This window comes from Pteronotus mesoamericanus, unplaced genomic scaffold (assembly GCF_021234165.1).
Source record: "Pteronotus mesoamericanus isolate MK-2021 breed Mesoamerican mustached bat unplaced genomic scaffold, CSHL_Meso_final contig_94, whole genome shotgun sequence".
In the NCBI taxonomy this organism is placed as follows: Eukaryota; Metazoa; Chordata; class Mammalia; order Chiroptera; family Mormoopidae; genus Pteronotus; species Pteronotus mesoamericanus.
Window position 1 is genome coordinate 40,095,080 of NW_026555285.1, and position 20,973 is coordinate 40,116,052.

The following is a 20,973-nucleotide window of genomic DNA, read 5'->3' on the forward strand; positions in this document are numbered from 1 at the left end:
TATATAATAAGGCAAATAATATCTAACTTTCATTGTTTGGGGATTAAAGATAGTATTTAAAAAGAACCTAACACAATGTTTACAATATAATGGCCTCTAATTAAAAAATGACTATTATTAAGAATTTTCCTAACTTTTATCAGTAGTCATTTCTATAAAAAGAAACAAATTGTTCAAAAACGCTAATCGAAAATTACATTTTTATATTGCATATTACAAAATTTACAAAGGACAATTCTAGAAGTTGAAAGAGGTTGTCATATTTGACAAAAATATTATATCGAAAGATTACAGTTGCACTTATGTTGATCTGCTTTCTTTTTTCTAAATGAAGATAGAAACATTCCAGAATGTAAGAAAAAAATTACTAAATAGAAAAGAATCTATTCCAGAGTTTGTTTTGGCAAAACAAAACAGTTTTTCACATACTAACAAAGGAAAAAATCATATTTCTAAGGCTTCAGGAGATGTGCAGTAAGGAGGTTGTTAATCTAGGTCCCAAATTACCAGTATCATGTGAAGAACACTGGAAGTCATTTGCAGATATGGAATAATTTTGAAAGATTACTGGTACATTTACTATATCTTTGGTCTTCAGACTTTATCTGATCATGTGTTTAGTAAACAAATAAAATTAATCATAGTCCTATAAAATTATATTTACTTAAAATTATATATGTATGTATTGTACATAGACATATATGTATATTATGAATATAGTTTATGTATACCATAGATGCATATATAGTCATTATAGATTATGCACATTATAAAACATACCTTAAAGTTGAAATAAATATTTACTATAATAACTGCAAATTTGGGGGGATATGGAGAGCATATTAAGAGAGTTAAGGACTGTTGTCCTTAATTGTTCCTCATGAAAACCAGGTGACGAAGACAGTAGCCAAAGCCAAGCCTTGAAAACTTTTTTGGTCAAGGACCAGATAATACAAAAATATCATTTGAATTAACACGCAATCTGAATAAACATCAATGAAAAGATCACGTCTAGTTCATGTCTTTATTTTATGTCTAGGATTACTCATGTTCTACAAAGACCTCCCTGTGTGTGTGTTTTGGCAGTCAGTTTACAATGCAATAATTCCTCTCCATTAGGAATCTAAGCCTCTCATGCTTTGCGAGTGCTTTCCTCCTTCACGATGTATCAGTCATTTGGAGAGATTCTTACACTATGGTGTATTAACAGAGGGGAGAAGAGTAATCTTAAACACTGTTTCTCAGTTTTCTTGGCAATAGACAAGTGGCCTTGGCCTCAGATGTTTTTGTACCCTGCTATTTCCCTTGCCCTGATCTCCTAACCTGTCACGGCATCTCTGCCTCTGACATGCAGTATCTATGGAACATCAGGTGCTGCAGCACATTTTCAATTTTGGCTGTCAGCAACCACGTTAAGGAAAGACAGCAGTGACAGCACAGCAACGAGCTGACATTTTATTCGTTCTTTTTCCCTCTGCTCCCATATGAAGTCGTTAAATTTTTGCCAGTAGGAATGTCATCATTCCACACACAAGAAGGTCAAGTCAAAAAGAGCACGAGCAGAATAAATAATTACTTTTCAGAACATCTGCATCACTCTCAACCATGGCTTTAACTTTCAGCTACGTGCTGCTTGTGTGCAAGTGTCTGTAATTGTTAATGACGTTTTACTATGGAAACCAGTTATTCCTCTATGATTTTCTGGAGACTGGCTATGTAGCCTCTGTAGCTTCTCATTCAGTGTCAGTTCCCAGGCTCTGACACTATCGTCTGAGGCAGGCATCTACTCTAAAAGGCCCATTTGGATTTCAGTTTTTAGAGTCTTCCCTAATGAGAACTGGAAGGCACTGAGTCGAATATATTAATAGTGCAGTGATGGGGTTTTTTACTCCTGGGTTAATTTGACGCACACAGGGGTAAGTCCACCCAAGTGAGCCCCCTCTACACATGCACACACAACATCCGTATGTGTTGAATGAGACCTGTGAATGAGAAAAAATTAAAAGGAAAATATTGTTCACTAGGGAATTTATGTCATGAAGATGAGCTCCCTGTGAGTTTTAAGTTCATTACCTTCTTCATTTCAAACTTTAAATAACACTGAAATTCTTAACCAGCTTTAAAGAAAGTAATTTCTATGGCCATTGTGCATTCATAGAATACATCATTGCATATCTATATATACATGTATTTATATGTGTTAATATTTAAACACAATAAAGTGTTTATCCATTCTTCTCTCTTTTGTGGGAGCTATAGATATGTTCCCTGATAAAATGTTAATCTATTATGTTAAAATGATTAATATTACTATATTGTCTTCAAAATTAAATATATATCTTTCTATACTACTTGGCAGAAATTATTATTCCAACATTTTCCTTTATCTCTTCTTTCAATACCTGTATATGCTACAAAACTGGACTAGCTGCTTGCCCTTCCTCAAATACTCCCTGCATTTATAACCTCATTGGAAACTTTGCTTATGTCATTTACTGTGCTTACAATGTATTTTCAGTCTCTCTCCTTTATTTTACCTCAGCTCTGAAGCTTACATAAACATGTTTTCAAAAGAATATTTGGGACAGATGACCTCTGGAATTTTATCTTGCAAACCTCTGTGTATCTTTGCCCAGATGAAAGAGCCATAATTGGTGAAAATTAGACAAATAAATAAATAAATAATTTTTTAAAGCCGCCACAAATTGACCTAAGGGTATATGACAAATCAAGGAGCAGGTATTGAGAAAAATTGACTAAATCTAGTAAAACTAAGAGTCTGTGGTATTTGAGTCATGAACCATGCTCCTCTTACCCAACACGCAATGGCATCGAAGCTACATTCTAAGTGTAACTGAAAGACTAACTCTTCTGGCAGTATGAAACTGGTCAGTGACAACAGTCCCTTCCCAGGGGAGGCAAGACATCAGCATTTCTAACCTACCCAACTCTGTGTGAAATTATAGGCAAGGGCAGCTGAAGGTTCAGGGACTTCCTTCCTCCACTGAGCCCTCCCCACTCCGCTCATAGGATGGAAACTCCATGCCAGACTCAGCCGACCAAGAAGTAAATCCCAATCACTTTCCCTTCAGCTCGCCTGTAGGTTAGAGGTTCCACATCCAAAGAAGCAAACCCTGTGCAGAGACGACCGCTGCTGACCAGCCCATTGAGCACAAAGCAGAGACACTACTGTGAGATAAAAGGAGCCCTCCCGCTGCGTCCCGCTCTGGGGTGGTGCCTCGGAGACTTTTCCCTGGAGGTGAGGCAAGTCATCGCACCGCAGAGGTCCCGAAGCTGTCCCGAAGAGACCTGACTATTTGGGGAGTAGAGGGGAGTTCCCAACATAAGGATATTTTCAAAAACAGTGGAAACTTTGGTGACAAGCAATGAAGAGTCTGGTGACTCCATGTGAGCTACAAGCTAAAATGTGAGCCAGTCATTTTAATAGAGAGAACCAGGAGAAAAAAAACAGCAGAATTAGCTCTCCTGGATTCAGAACAAGTCTGAAAGACTGTCCGCAAATACTGCCAATTCTGCATATATTAAGTAATCATCAACTCAAGGTGATATGACCCTAAGGAAATACTAAATGTTTTCAACAATTTAACCATCATATTCTGTACTTTTCTAAAATTAAGATTGCATAATTGCTGTTTCCATAGAATCAATAGATCTTTAACTTAGAGGAAACAATATAATACAGATTGTATATGTGTCCTAAAAGAAACCAATAAAAAATATTTCTGTGGCCACATATGGGATATGATAAAAATATAAAAAAGAATCCAGAATATATTAGGAAAACATTAGAAAAACTTAAAACCTATAACTCTAAAATAAAGATTTTTTTAATTATAAGCATAAAATATGATAAAACTATTTAAGTTGAAAGAGCACATATAGATTGTATTTACTATGTTAATTAAATTTTTTTATGTTTATGTAAATGAAAGAAGTGACATACTGTTTTTAGGTGAAGGTTTACGAATTGAAATGATGACTTGTAGACCTTTTTAATTTCTGCTTTGTTTATATTTTTAATTCTGGGGGAAATATTTTCCAAGAGAAGTGATTATAAACAAATAGATGGGCTATATTTAGCGAGGTATTTTTTTATATTATGGTTTTAATCTGACATAAAACATCTAGAGATGTTTAGATGTTATAAATCAGCAAAGCCTTTTATTTTTCACTTTAGATAATACATAAATCTTCATATAGCTTATGCTTATTGCAGTATAGGAAAAATAAACTGTGTGGAGAATGAGATGTACATTTGGAAAAGATGTAGTAAAATAATAATATTTTAAAGACCCTATAATATTGAGATGAATGAAATATAACATTTTAAAATTCAACAGTTCTTGTCATTCGTAAGACAAATGTACAAGTTAACTACGACAAAAATAGATACATCATTTGGGATCACAACACAGTAAGCGGGTTTTTCAATTTGAAAATAAGTCACGAATACTTACCTGGCAGGGGAGGTGCTGTGGTGTTGAAGGTGGTTCTCCCAGGGCGAGGCCCACTCCTGCACCCTGCGTGTGCCGGCCCCTGCGATTTCCCCAACCGTGGGAAAGTCGGCTGCATAATTTGTGGTAGTGGGAGACTGCGTTTGCTCTTTCCCCTAGGAAAAAATAATAAGTCATGAGATACACGAACTACGTTCCTCTTCAACTGGTATTCGATTCATAATCAATATAAGTCAGTCTATCATTTTTTGTTTTCTTTCTCTAATGGACCTCAAACTCTACTTTTTAAAATATTAATATTCTTGGTTATAAAAGGTACCAATTAAAAAATTCACCATAAGAAAAAATGCTGACACTATAGAGATATGGGTTAATGATATCTTTCTGCCAGTGTGCAAACAATGATTTAGAAAGACTCTATTAGTAGGAGTGGGATTCATTTATAACCAATCTTCTATTCTGTAGAGTCATAGCAATGACATATCCCTATGCACACCCTCTCTATATAGGTTGTTTTATACACACGTCCACCTTCATGCTTTTTTCCTTGCTTTGGGAGAATCACTACTTTTCAATGCATACAGAGATCTCAAGAGCAATGAAAGAATAGGGCTTGGTCAGTACAACAAATAGCATGAGAAATGATTCACCATTTTGTAAAGGGTGTGCAGTGTAGGTCAGAAGTGATTGCGATAGACAATGGGGGAAAGAGATATAGGAAGCAAGATTACCAGAAAACTACTCAGACACTTGCCATGATTTTCTTGGACAATGATCTACTTGGCACTTGTTTTCTCCACCTTTGAGAGGGAAGACTGCACCTAATCTCACTTACCTACTGGAATGGGAAAATTCTTCCTCCATCGGGCAAAGCTATACCCCCACAGGGTGCTCAAAGTCCCCAGGCACAAGGTAGTGGGCCCTCCCAGGTCAGTACCACAAAGAGTTTGTACATCAGCTCTAGACAACCTAATGCCAAGGTGTCTGTACATTTCCCACAGACAAGGCTTAATCTGTTGAGAGAGAGAAAGAGAGAGAGAGAGAGGTGGAGAGAGAGAGAGAATGTCTAAGCACAGGAATTCAGATCTATCCTGATCCAATAAAGACCTAAACCTACTAACTACTCTTTTATATCAGTTTCCTTTGATGTACAGAAATGTTTGATAGAAATTACATCTCCAAAGAATTAACACTAATAATATTGCGTGGTCTAGTAAATTATATGCCTTTCTTTTGAAAAAAATATGAATCTCAAAAATCCAAGTACCACATTTTTGCTAAACTAAAACTACCATAAATGCAGTCCTACATCCTGTGCTTCATTACAGCTTCATAATATTTGTTTACCTAGACTTTGATCTTAATCCAAAGTGCCATTTTCCCACATTCCTCTACTGCTCCTAACTAAAGTTTATCTAATTTGTAAATTATTTTAACAAGCAAGGCATGTTTATTTCTTCCTGTAATAATGGATATGTTTAGGAAAAAAACTACAGCAGAACAAGCATGTTTAAAAACAGAGTCCCATGTCGTAGGCTTTGACATGATTTTATAATGTGGAGGACAGCTTCATATGAGATTAGCAGCAATATATCTTCATTACAGATTGTTGAGGTTTAGTGCAATGATTTCCAATTTGTAAGCATACAGTTAGGCTAGAAAAAAGTAGTAAAGCATATTAACTTGTTTTGTTATGGGTGCATGAAACTTGTGTAATTAGTAGAGGAAAACTATATTTGGCTTCTTTTAAGCAGTTAAAAGAGTTAAATACAAAAGTGATTTTTATGTCTCTTATGTTTTAATTAGTGTCTGAGCTATTACTAGAGAATTTTAATCTTTTTAAATGTTGTATCTTCCATTAAGAGTGATTTTAATTAACTACTTTTCATAAAAACTGCTCAATGTGTCTTTCAAAACGTTATCACAGCTTCTTTTAAATCTGTTGATTTTATTTCACAGACCTTCCAGACTAATCAGCTAGCACTCATATTTTAACTCAGAAATGCTTCTATATTTCAGTCATGATTTTAAGCCATATTTTTCCCATGGATATATTCATAGTCTCACTTCTTAATCCTCCTTAAGATAAAATTGTCTTAAACCTCTAATAGTATAATCTACTACTGGTATTTGTACCCACACTAATGTTAATGCTGCTGTTTTGCCTGCTACCGAAAATAATTCCAATCAAAAAACAGTAACACATATTTCGTTCTTTCTCTGGCTATGTTTTATGCCTATAATTACTTGACATGCAATGATATATTTCATATTTATTACATGTGTATTAGACATAATCATATTAACCATATTTATAGATGGGAAATTGCAATTGCTCACATTCACAGACAGAATAAGTGGTTGATAAATATCTAGTTGAAATTATTTATACAGTTTTTAATTTCAAAGTAATTTTTTAAGATTTTATTTATTTATTTTTAGAGAGGAGAAGGGAAGGAAAAAGAGGGAGAGAAACATCAATGTGTGCTTGCCCCTCACGTGCCCCTTGCTGGGGACCTGGCCTGCAACCCAGACATGCACTCTAGACTGGGAATTGAACCGGCGACCCTTTAGTTCCAAGGCTGGCACTCAGTCCACTGAGCCACACCAACCAGGGCTATACTGCCTTTCATAGACTCTTATTTCAGTACAGAGTTAGAAAGTTTTTTCCTATTCCTGAGATATTATGATAGAAATAATCCACTTAGAGCTTGTATGCTTTCCTTTTCAGGTATTTGTATAATTCCTGTTTTAGAATTTAGGTTCCTAATCCATTTTGGATATAATCTTATATCTAAGAGTGACATATGGATCCAATATTATATTTTTCCCAAACAGTTGTCCAGCTATTTTAACATCACATAGTTTTAGTTCATCATTTTTCCTCTATCTTGAGATGCCACTTTTAGCCCATATTTAAGCTTTACTGCAAAATAATTCCGTATCTAAATTTTCTATTATGTACCAATGTCTATTAACATACTAACAAATTATTATTTAAGGTATGACAGTCTTATAATACAGTTTAATATCTAGTAGACCTGTGTATCAGTCAGGATTCTATCAGGGAGGCAAAACATTTATAAGCAATGTGGCAAAAATGTGACTGCTTGTAACTGTGAGAGATGAGTGAAAAGATGACCGTAAGGCTTTTATCTTTTCATCTGATATTGAACTTTGAAGTATAAAGGGCAAGAAGTCAAGAAGAGAAGATGCATATAAAGTGGGGAGGAGCAAGAACTAATTGCAACCAACTGCTAATAAACTGGAAGCTAACTGTGTTAGTTTCTTACCACCTCCAAATTTTATGATGTTGCTGTCCTGCGGAAAAAGTTGGCAAACTTCATCACAGAACTAAATGTGCATCCAGCTCAAGAGTTGGGGAAACGGGGAGAGCTGTTTGGCAAGCTGCTGCTCCACGCCAATGAGGCGAGCCAGCCGATAAATATCAAGATGTGTGAGCTGAGATAGCACCTGGTGCTTCTTCACAGGCCTCTGATTATGAAAGCAATATGGATGCTGCTTCAAATTGCACACAAATATCTCTTGTGGCCTCCCGTAACCAGAATATATAGGGAAGGAAATTTGGGGAAATGTAATTTAGCAGAACCACATGGATGTATAATAAAGCCACCACAGTACAACTCATAAACCCAGCATGCAAACAGGATACCTAAAACCATATGCAGCTTCTAAATAAAATAATAATAGAGTCTTGCTCCACCAGACCTGGTGCAACTGTCCCACATGCAACTGAAAACAAGCTTATGTTTTCCCCAAAAGAAGATACTGAAGCTGTCTTCCCCCTTGAGTTGATGTTCATTGATTTTCTACTTGAACCTCACTATACTGATAGTGTTAACTCCTATAAACATACTTTATTGTAGTTGGTGGGAAAATTTGGGGAGAAATTCTTAAACATATTCACTGTTGAGCATTTAGCCAAGTTACTCCATGGTGTTGGCACAGCAGCATCCATTTGTTTGGCCAAGTGGCCTGTCAGGACTTAAACTAGTATCAGTCCCCTCATGCTAGCACATGCCCTAGACAGCAGCCCACAAAGTCATAACCACATGGGAATTCCTGAAATGATTTTCCAAATAGCCCTTCTGATCAACAGCCCCTCCACACACTTCTGAGGGCCTTCTCCTTTGCACACCCCTTAGATAAGACCCTCGTGGAGCTTATAAAAAACCTTCCCCTCTTGGTTTGGATTGTTCTATCCAGCCTTAGCCTGGGAACCCAAAACACTGTACCCATGGCCCCTACTAAAGGCGTTTTCATTAAGTCCTGTCTCTTGCTCAGCTTGGAACCTGCCTTGGCGTCCTCGTGTGATCCCTGGAACTTACTGCATAACTCTTTCAGAACCTGTGAGCAATAAGCCCCTCCACTTCAATTTCTTCTGTGGCCCTTTGTAAATCCATGGCTCACCTGCCAGCACTCCAGGGCTCTACTTAACAAATGTTAATTTACCAAAGTCATAACACATATATTCACAAGCAAATGCATTCATATTAAAATAAGAACAAATTGCTGATAAATATTGCAGTCTTGGTTTTGCAACTGTTCATATAGTTATAGCTGGCATTTTTTGACTATCTTCTCTCACCGTCCATTATATATATCTTGAACTTTAGAAAGCACCTCAGCGGACTGTGAGTGTCCGCCAGCTGGGATGACCCAAGCCTTCATCCCTAGTTCATGAGCCACACTCTGTCTACTTGGGTTATTATAGTTTTCTATTGACTTTAATCACCAGACATAGGGATACTAACACTCCTAGAAGTTTTCCTACATACCAAGCACATTCCTCATTACCCCTACTGTAGTGCAGCAACCCTAATTCAGCCTCAATGATCAAAATCAATCACCAGTACAATAACCTCCTCCTTTCCCAGTTGACTCACTGACTTGAGGAGCCCAAAGGCTTTATGTGGCATTCTCAACTTTTACAAGAACAGAACCATCGCTGTGAACCCTGGTGAAAGCATCCCTGACTTGGGACTAATGACCCTACCATTACCAGAGCCCAACATGGCAGGCATAGGGAGCAAATGTTTTATCATTTGATTAATATACCTGTGTCATTATCTGAATAAATAGATTGCCACTGCATGGCCCGTTAGTGCTAGAAACAGGGTCAATAAGGCCTTTAAATCTAATCAGATTAGAGAAACAACTCTAGATAACTAAGAATCAATTCACAGAACTTATTCGCCAAGGTTCTGTTTTCTGGAAACCTTTTTAGTAGCAAATTATCTATCAGTTCATGTTCAATCAGAAAAACAAAGCAACCAGAAGGGAGATAAAGGCCATTTTTAAGGCTGTTGTATTTTATCTGGTACTGGAGCTTGAAATCTGTGGGGAAGGAAAACTTTTATAGGTCTCTTTCTCGAAAATAATAATTTTGAAATGGGGCATTGCTTCCCTACTTATCTTCTTGAATATTCTATGCACAATTATTTATACTCACTTGTAAATTATTCAGTTATTTTTAATACATTGGAATAAATTTATCCAAGGATGGATTTATTTAATTTTGGTTCACTTATTTATTTTCATTTTATTTTTTCTATTTCATAAGCTTATCTTGACGTGAAGTCCTTTTTTACCATCTCTGTCTCTCTTTTCATTCTCCATGCTTAGTTTTTGAAGTGGCCTCTATGCAGATCATGCACTTTGCAATCCTGCAGAAGTTCCTTCCTTTGTAACCAAAGGCTCCTGCCCCTGGGTAACATGGAGAACTGCACAGGTTTAGTCATCAGCCCCACTGATCAGCCCACGTGGTTTTCTTTGTTCCAAGGCACATTTTGTTGTTGTCATTGTTCTGTTTTTCTGGTGACAGAGTGGGAGATAGAGAGCTTCACCTTGGTGTAAATACATTTTCAGGTAGGCAGTGCATCTTCCAGTTTTCACGTGGAATCTCATATGAAATAGCCAATAACTTATACAAACAGAAGCTATCTGAGTACAGAATGCCTGTAATATTAATAATTTTATCTTGTAAAGGAGGAGAGAAATGAGTGAAATATTATTTTCTTGATAGAGACACTCATTTTCCACATTCCTACACACATCATATAATGGGCAGGCAAGCCAAATATCAAGAACAACTGGGGTTATCAATTGTGTGGGACAGAATTTGGAGCAAAGTTAGTACGCAAGTCTAGCATCCAGCAGCCCTAGGAGACACTGATCCCATTCTTGTCCTATTCTAATCATATATTAGAGCCTCCTAAAAATGTGTTAGGAAGGAAGAAGTCAAGTACCAAAGAAAACTAGGGAATAAAACTGATAGAATTGGAAATGGTCAGGGATAAAATGACAAAGTTTCTCTTGCTTTTATTATATTCCTTTGAGGATATTATCAAAATCCCGAAGTTTTTAATGAAAGAGTTATACGAATTTCTATTATTGAATAAATGCAAAGGGCTACCTCTAGGCTGCTTTCTATTGTACTCAATCCATTGGTATAAAAGAAACCCTTGCAATAGCTCATCGGGCTTGAGTGTGGGGAAGGAATGGTATCAGCGCAAAACCACAGAAAGATGAAAGTAAGACTGATGCACACGTGGGGCCTGAAGAAAAGTACTGAGGCCACAGGGAGGCACAGTGGGAAGCAGTGCAACATGAGTCCCTGCTGAGGAGAGGTGAGATCTTCCAGCTCCCCTGCCATCATGCTGGTGCCTCAGAGAGAGTGACTCAATGTGAGCAAAGAGCTCGTGCTGTGAGTGAGGAAAAGAATTACTGCTGGAAAATAATGCTGTAAGCCATGATCAGAATGGTTAGTACGCGCATTCTCTCTCGCTCTCTCTTTCTCTCTGCCTCTCTGTGCATAAATATTCAAAATAAATACTAACAGTAAGAATAGAAAGAATGTCATGATATGCTGTGGATTTCAGTTATGGTTGACAATTTATATTTGTTAGTATTATCATTAAGGAGAAATAATAGTGACTTTAATTTCAACGTATTTTCCTTTTATATTATGTTATCCATTCCTCACTGCAGCTTTTGCCCGTTTTTCCTTTAGCAAGAGTAATGAGTTTAAATGCACATATCCATTTATGTGAATTCATTTTGTCTCTTAAAATGTATACTTTTGAGATACGTAAATATCTCAAGATTAAGCCAATGAAGTCCAGTTCTACTTCACTTTTTTCATTCTTTCATTTTCTATGACTTAATTTTTCCTCTCTTGTTATTCTCCATCTCTCTGTGCCTGTCCCTTCCTTTTATCTTCTCCTCTGTAAAAATAATTATGTTCATTTATTTACATTTTTATGATAAATTTGTGAGATAGGCTATTCTCTAAACAGCCAATAGAACAAAAGCAGACTTTAAAAATAGATAATAATAAATAGTAACCCCATATCTTGATAGAGCAATGGTAGAGTCGTCCTTTGCTTCCTCTTTTCTCCCACATCTGGACTTTTTCCTCTTCTCCTCCATGTACTAGTGAGGCTGTGCAAACTTCCTTACCTGGTAAAAATAGCTCCCATTGCTTGGCATGGTGGCAGAAGGGGACTTGCCTTGGAGTGTGTCCTCTAAAGACACATAAATCTCTAAATTTTTGGTTGTGCTTCTGTAGCTGATCACTCACTGAGTATATTTCAGGCCTAGGGCTTCATGGGACTGTTTCTGTGAGTCAAGCAGCCTCTCCCACGTACCTGGGCCTTCTGGTTGAGTCCAAACTGTATGAAATGCTGCTTTTCTTCTTATGTATTGGGGCCCCCAGAAGGACTTGAAGATGTATCTGACTCTTTTTCCACAGCTGGGCCCTCTTCTCTCTCTCTTTTTTTTCTCTTCTCATGCAACAGTTGAAACCTCCTCTGGACATATAGAGCCTCTGGGGCCCTGGGGCCCAGACCCAAGATCTCAAGCTCCTTTCTCAATATTTTATATTGTTCCTTCTCTCCTCTTCTCTTGTTCAGAATTTGGTCATATTTTTTATCCTATCACTCTTCTTGGTTTAACTTAATTTTACTACTTAAATCACTATATTTAAATTCTTTTGTGGATTGTTAACTGCGTTCAAACTGCTGCATGCAATACAACACAAATGTTTACTCTGTGTAAATTACTGTATACAATACAGTTTTTATTTTTTCTGTATTTCAGGTAATACACAGGCCCTGGCAGGTGTGGCTCAGTTGGTTAGGGTGTCATCCTGTAACCAAAAAGTAGTGGGTTCGATTTCCAGTCAGGGCACTTACCTAGGTCACATGCTCAATCCTTTGTCAGGGTGCAGGCACGTGCGACCCCCAGTCCAGGTGCCGATCATCTGTCCGGTGCATATAAGAGGCAACAAATTGATGCTTCTCCTTTGAATCAATGTTTCTCTTTTACTTTCTTCCTTCCTCTCTTTCTAAAGTAATGAAAGTATGCCCTTGGGTGAGCATAAAAAATAATAAAATAAAATATAAGGAAAGCTATTTTGGTTAATTGTCATTGAATTAGCCAGAAGGATTTGTGTATAAATATAAAGATTATTATTCATTAGTTTCCCATTTCATATTTTTGGTACTATCGCATATATTAAGTAATCATGTCGTACCAATAAATAGAAAAATATATGTTCTTTTTTATCTGGATTGTTCTTTTATGACACCTTAACATATTTATGATTGCCCTGGCTGGTGTGGCTCAGTGGACTGAGCTCCAGCCTGCAAACCAAAGGGTCACTGATCGGATTCCCAGTCGGGGCACACGCCTGGGTTGCGGGCCAGGTCCCTGGTAGGAGGCACGTGATAGCAACCACACATGGATTTTTCTCTTCCTCTCTCCTTCCATTCTCCTCCCTCTAAAAATGAATAAGTAAAATCTTTAAAAAAATAAATAAAATACATATGATAAAAATGTCAAAAGTAACAATATATAATTCAAAATGTCTTCAGATCAAAGCACTCAGTAAATAAAAATTTTAAAAAATAATAATTGAAATAAGCATTAACTATTATTAATATACTAAAGATCTAACATTGTTCTTTCACTGGTATAAATTGCCATCACTTTTTTTGAGGACACTTTTACAATTTAAGTTTTTTTTTGACAAAACAGTTTCACTTGTAAGGATTTAATCTAAACAACTAATTTACAACCCTGTAACTTGGCAGCGATGAATTAACTCTAGGGAGAACATCCAAAATAGATATCACTTAGAATTCTTATATATTATTTAAAATTGCAACAAAGTAGAAGCAAACTAAATGTCCAATGAAATGGTTGGTATAGGTAATTCTGTCTTATAAAACATAAGGAGATAATATGCATAAGTTGATAATACTATTTAGCAGATATACTTAATAATGTGAGAAAATGATCACAGATATTGAACTGTAGCAAAAAGAAAATTATGTTTATGTTCAGTCACTTCTTTCTGAGCAAATTTTCTTGAAATTTTGGACTTGGCATAAAAATTGAACTTGGAAGTTAAATTATGATAATAAAGTTAGTGAGAATTCCAGAGAGATTTATCTAAAGTTGAAGATAGGCTATTGTTTTTCTAACTAATTAAGTAGCTATATATAGTATATATAGTTATTAAGAAACCAATTAAGACATATTTTATTCACATGCTTTCCACCAGTTTTAAGACAAAACCATGAAAATGTGCATTTCCTTAAAAGTAAATTAATCCATAATAGAACTTAAATTTTTAAAAGTCATTCAATATTAATAGCTCAATGGAAAAATACGTTAATTGTACTCAGTCACCAAGGAACCTATACCTAACTGATGAGGCCAAACTCAAAAAGTTTGAGTTTCATATCCACTTAAAAAATGAATCTGTTATTTATACTAATGAATAATCCTGACTCTAATCTTTGTGGTCTGTCTGACCACCTGGGAATCAATGACATCATCACCTTAAATAACTGCAGTATTGAATGTATCCGTCCGGGAGACGTTAGTGAGCAGGTTACAATCCCAGTCTCAAGTACAAGATGGAAAGGAGTTCTCAGCACAGTAAGTAGTGTACAGATACAAGAGAGACGTTTCTGAAACATGGGCTCTGGAAGGTAAAAGCATTTCATTTTCTTATAACACGTGGTTGTCCCTCCTGCCATTACCTGGGAAGGGAGATGGGTTCTGGGCTAAGAGGTCACCAGCTGAAGGCATCGGGGAAGCACTGACCCATAATAACTTAAAATTGCTTTGAGTACCTTCCACATTACATTTTATCCACTGTGAATTCTTAGGGTAAATAGCATGTCAGTGATTTTAATTGAGAGCATGAAAAATAATATATACTATGTCTCGATTTACATATACCAGCATTAAACTTTGTAACTATGGCATTACTGATTAGAGGCTCAGATATTTATAAATTATTTTTTCTAACTAATCTTGCTCCAGCTCTTCACTGACAGCCTCAGGGTACACAGACTTAACATTCTCATTACAGATTTTTTTTTTCATTTTTGTATGTACAGACTGATATCTTGCTGAAGCAGAAATGTGAATTTAATCAGATGCAATACAGCATCTTTAAAAAGGTAGCATATACCTAACACCTGTCAGCTCATCAATGTTTGGTCTACTACTTTACAAATTACTGCATATATCATTCCTGACACCTAAACTGATGGAGAGAACAAAACACAACTTACAAATCTGTAAGGCTCACAAGCAAGACATATGCAGCAGAGTATCTGTTCTCAAGGTTGATCTTAGAACTCTTTTAGACACTTGAAAAGTAATGACAACCCCAAACAATTTTTATTTGTCTAGGATACACACACACACACACACACACACACACATGTACATGCACACACATATATATGATTAGTTACATAGCAGAAAAGACATTTTTAAATTTTTGGTTACTTACATTTTAGATACATAGAGATAACTTAGACTGATTTATATATTTTCTTTCTCATAAGATATTTACCATTTTAGATATCAGAGTTAAATTTTGCTTCATAAATAAGTTGGAGTACTTTGCATATTTGTGTACATATATATATAAATTTTAAATTAAAATTGGACATTTTTAAAATACACAGAGATCAGGGATGGAAAGCATGAAAGACAATAACATAAGAAGGGTACAAGTCAATTAACATAAGACAGTTGTCTTTTTGTCTAGGGCAAATATAATGAGCATTTAGCCAGATGTTTCTGAACTTCTCAGTGTAGAGGACAAGGAGATATGAAGGCACTGGCAAGACCAGAGACACAAATAGACACAAGTTGTGGTGGTTTTATTGTATTTTAAGATACTGGAATATGTCAGCAGAGAATCTTCTGGAATTTCAGTGACTATATTTTAAATTTTGACCATTAATTCTTTCAATGCTTAACATTTTTCAGACTTATAAACTCTATGTGAGAACATCTAATGGATACAAAAAACATTTTTTTCCAACTAGTTGTCAGATGCTACTTGTCTTATTTATTTGTTCTTTCTACTCTTGAATACTTTTACATTTTACTTGACTCTTTTTAAGTATTTAAATACCAGATATTTTATGCTAAAATATTGTTTTAAAGAAACATTTTATTGAATTTCAATATTAAAATCTATTTCCAATATTATTTTTAAATTACTTGTTAAAATTAAATGTAAAATCCTAAGAGGTTACATACTAGAATGAAGTAATTCAAAATAAATCATGATGTGATTACATTCAATCAAAGTATTAAACATGGTCAAGTCTTTTGGTTATGAAATACATGAGTCCGAAAGTAAACAACGCCAGTAGAAGGTTATTTGTTTTTAATTGAGACTGCAGTCAAAAACTATTAATCATTCAGCTACTACATTCCTACTGTCTTCAAGAATGGTCACTAGAGACAGCTTAGTTTATTTAAAATATTGCATCCAACATTCAGAATCACTTTATGGAGATTTCAGTTGAAATTTATAAGGTAACAATTTTTCTTATTCAATGTAAAAAATAAAAACATTGGATATATTTTTCTTTCAGTATTAAAATTAAGAGATGATATGCATTATAAAAATGCATTTATGAATGATTATTAAAATAACATTTAACAATATTGTGTTCTATAATATTAAATAGTTGATAACTGTCAATAAGTTGATCATGTATTGTCGGGTTAGCATTTATTTTTCTCTTTTATAGAACTAGGATGGCATATCCCTCTATATAAATATATATAAATCATATATCTAATTTTAATAAATTAGTCAATGCTCTAAGTGGTCTAATATGAGGAGCAAAGAACATTTGGGAGCCACAGACTCAATGAAAATTCCCACTTAGAGAGGAATAGAACACTTAATTCCCAATTTACCTACTTTTTTTGCATGTAAGAGACATATTTGAAAGCAATTTTTTTCAGTTGGAAATCATGTGCTGTAAAATTAGAATTTTAAATGTCCAATTTACTCAGTTAAATGAAAAAATCAAGCAGTTAAAAATAAAAAGGAGTATCAGTAAAAAGTTTCCCCTGCTCTGTGCTTACAATAAACCCATTGAGAGAATATATGGACCTGCTATTCCAACTAGGTCTTTAAAAGCAGAAATCCTGTTACTCCCCTGTCTCTTCTAACTTAACTCCATTAATATTGCTATTTTATTACACACTTATTGCGATAGATTGCCAATCTAACTCATTTTGTATTGCATTTTGTTTTCTCACATGGATTGATTTTTTCCCATGCAACCCCTTTCTATTCCGTCTTCTGTAAGAGTAGCAAGTAGCATTCTCGTTTGTTCAATTCCAACAAAAATTGTATGCATTGTAGTTGATAGGTTTTTTCTTGAAAAAAATGTTACTCACTAGATTAATTCTCATTTTAATAGTTAATTTTAGAAAATAATAAATCTGTGAACACAGTAAGTTGGGGCACAGTGGGGTAATATGATAAGGAATGGGGAAAGTAGTTAATTTATATACTACAGGTAGATAATTCCACTTACATTAAGACTGTTATACAGTGATGAGAATGTTTATTTGTGCAAAGATAATGTTTGAGGTAGTTGAAGTAAAGTTGTATATTTATACATGGAAGTGGTAGAAAGAAGAAAGAAAGCCAGGTAAACTTGGTTGTAGCTGCCAGTCTCTGTAGCTACAATATAATTGCAGGTTGGAGGCTTGAGTTGCTGAAAAGAATCCTTGGCTCTGAACTGGGCTCTTCCAGGAGAAAAGAAAAGGAAGCAATAAGCAAGCAAACAAGCAAAAACTATAAAACTATGTGTGTGTATATATACGTATATATGTATATATAGTTACATATATACAGTTATATATATATACGGTTTTGAGCATATATATATGTAAAAGTAGGTCTACAGTTGACACAATACAATAGTATACAATAATTAATAAATAAATAATACCAGAATAAACTGTTTCACTTAATCATAATCATCAAGCTACTTTTGCCTTTCCCTGTATATATGAAAAGGTGAATCATTGAGATAAGTGACCAATTTCGTCAAGGAAAATAATACTGAGAAAGATACAACAGCATAGAAAATTAATATATAAATTCATTCTCATAAGCCCATAAGACAAATATTTCAATGCACACACATACATATTAAACAATTAAACAATAACAGAAACCCAGTATATTTATTAAATAGAAGCTAAACAAAATGTAATGTATTTGATACAATAATTTTTATATTGGATACAGTGAAGGAGATTTGGAGACAGTTTCAATAAAAGACCAATAAATCTGCCCCAAGAGCAAAAAAGTTAAAGTATGAAGGTAAGGGATGTATATTTGAGTAACTATAACATAGGCCTAGCAGATTTATGAAAGGAAATCTGAGAGGATGGAGAAGTGATCTTCAAGTAATTTCAGAGACTGACTGAGTTCTTGTCTACATGTACTATATCATAAAAACAAAGACAAAAGGATATTTCGGTTTATCTGATTAAGAAAAGTAGTCACTTTGCCAAAGTTATTTCTCTACTCATGCAAAATCATTCAAGAATGAGGGTGAAATAGATATAGGTGTATTTTTTTGCATACAAAAGAAACAAACAAATTGAGGAAATTGCCATTAAGAAACATTTGTAAAAGAAATAATTACTAAAAGAATTATGTCAGAATAAAGCAAATTATACTTAGTTATAAGGACGGATGAATGTTCAGCCTATGAATTAGTAAAATATATTAAAAATAAAATTAACTCTTAAAAAAATAATATATTTTGATATATTAGTCTGTTCGTGCTCCCATAACATATACACTAGACCTGGTGACTTAGACAACAGAAATGTAGTTTCTCAGAGTTCTGAAGGCCCAAAGTCTAAGATAAAAGTTTGGTTTATTCAGGTTTTGGTGAGGGTTCTCTTCCTTAGTTACAAACAATTAATAGCAAACAAATAAACAAAAACACAGAAATATCACAACAAGAAAAGTAACAGAGCAATAACATCTATGAAATTTAAATGCCCACTGTAACAGTATCTCTTCACTGTATCAAAGTTAAAGAGAAAATCACAAATGCAGGTTTGAAATATTTAAACTGGACTATACATTACTGTATATCAAAATGTCTGAAATGAAAGTAGAGAGTATTTGAAGAGAAACACATGGTTTTAGGTGCCCTTAATAAAATAAATATTGAAATTACATCCCTGACTTGTAAAAAAGAGTAAATAAGTGAAAAATATACATATATTAAACAATACCTTATAACCAACCTGAAAAAAATTTAAAAAATTAATTACATCAAGGTAGGTAAGAATTTTTCAAAAAGGCAAAGAAAACATAAAACATGAGTAACTAAAAGTTTACAAATTTAATGTATCAAAATAAAATTTACATAACTCAATGCTATGCAAGAATAAAAAACAAAATGACTAGAAAAAACCTAAAACATCTGTGACAAAAATATATATATTCAATGAAAGAAAATATTAAAATATGTTAAAATGTTATCAATAATAAATTCCCAGAGAATTATAAGAGGTCCATAAATATGAAAACTGATTGCAATCAAAGAAATACAACATAAAGCCTTGATATATATTAAAGAAAATGGAAAATGGAAATCTCGCACACTCCTAGTGAACCAACACGTCAAGCAGTTTGCAAAATCTAGGAAATGTTTAAATGTAATACGGTGATAAAAATATGTAACCAATATACTACATTGCTAAGTAAAACAGCCATGAGAATGCAGTCATTAATAAAATCTATATTTGTGCAGTAATTAAAAGCTTTATCTAAAAATATAAGAGCCTATCCAAGAGATAAGAACTGAGACCACCGGTATTCACCCAGCTTAACCAAGACTGAGAATTGAGGTAGCTTGTGTCAACATAATGTTTAGTTTCAGGAAATTCCTGTCCAGGAGGAAAAAAACCATAAATCAAGAAATAATTTTGCCTTTGCCAGGCGGCCCATTTGGTTGGAGCATTGTCCTGTACGCCAACATGTTGCAGGGTTGATTCCTGATGTAGGTGTGCAGGGAAGACAACCTCTGGATGTTGCCTCCTCACATTGATGTTTTGATGTTTCTCTCTCCTTCTCTCAATCCCTCTCCCTTTTCCTCTATCTAAAAAAAAATCAATAACAACATATCCTCCAGCGGAGATTTAAAAATTTTAAAAAAGAAGGAATTTCACTCATTGCTTCAGGAAATTTCTGCAAGCCCATCTATTTAAGAAAGGGTTTGCTTATCTAGGTAACATCTCTTCTGCTCAAGTAGCTCTCTTAGACAATATTTGACTTATACACGTGCTTTAGCAATGTAAGCCCTTTGGGTTTATCAATCCTAAACTATGATGTCATCAATTTCCCCAGGCCCAATTAGTTTCCCACTTTGAGAGATCCACTTAATAAATCAGAATCTCTGAAAGTAGGCTCTGAGAACATTTGTTTGTAAGTTCATTTAAATATTCTGAGTGTAGCAGTTCAAAATTACTGAAATTAAAAAGAGTCCCTGGCTTTAATGAATTCATAATTGGGGGGCATAATAAGAAATTACATAGACCCTCAACAAAAAGTGAATACCACAGGAAAAATCATGTAACGTACTTTCTATCACATCTTTAAATTACTCTGAAATTCCATTTACCTTTACTTGGCTGGTTAACGGTTCTTCATGCTTTTAGTTGATACTGGTATCAAACCCAGGTTTGGCTGCCTGCTGACGGAAGTATATAGTCAGGAAACAGAGGCTTGTGGAAGTAAAGCAGGTTTATTCAAGGGCCACGAGCTTGAGAAGATGGCAGACTCTCGGTACAAAGACCATGTTGACGTCTCAGTACAGGCAGGGGTTTTGATGAGGAGAGAGGAGGAAAATCAAAAGGCGGGGACTGAGCCCTGTCTGTTGAGGGCACTACATGAAAGTCAACACAGTTTGTTAGGATAACCGGTTGAAGGTCAGCAAATATCCCTGAACTATAGTATCTGAAGGTCAGAGTCTGCTTCTCTTGAAGTTAGTTCCTAGAATTCTTGAGCAAACAGCCTGTTATCTGCAGTCACAGATTAGTTAACAGGTTATCACTTACAGGAATAATATTAAAAGAATGGTGGGATTGGTTATCATTCCTG

The 20,973-nt window shown here is 34.9% G+C and overlaps 1 long non-coding RNA gene and 1 other non-coding gene across 2 annotated transcripts in view; one reads left to right on the forward strand and one right to left on the reverse strand.

The window, feature by feature from the left end:
- Positions 1–20,700, reverse strand: part of LOC129081116 (uncharacterized) — a 30,055-nt gene extending 9,355 nt beyond the window's left edge. Inside the window, exons 1-3 of the long non-coding RNA XR_008530258.1 lie at positions 20,495–20,700; positions 12,692–12,864; positions 4,479–4,630 (exon numbers count right to left, since the gene is read on the reverse strand). This is a non-coding gene — a long non-coding RNA (uncharacterized LOC129081116). The remainder of the gene's footprint in view (positions 1–4,478; positions 4,631–12,691; positions 12,865–20,494) is intronic.
- On the forward strand, positions 4,471–4,633 carry LOC129081204 (U1 spliceosomal RNA). Its single transcript, XR_008530276.1, has one exon. It is a non-coding gene; the product is annotated as a U1 spliceosomal RNA (small nuclear RNA).
- Positions 20,701–20,973: the final 273 nt, after the last annotated feature.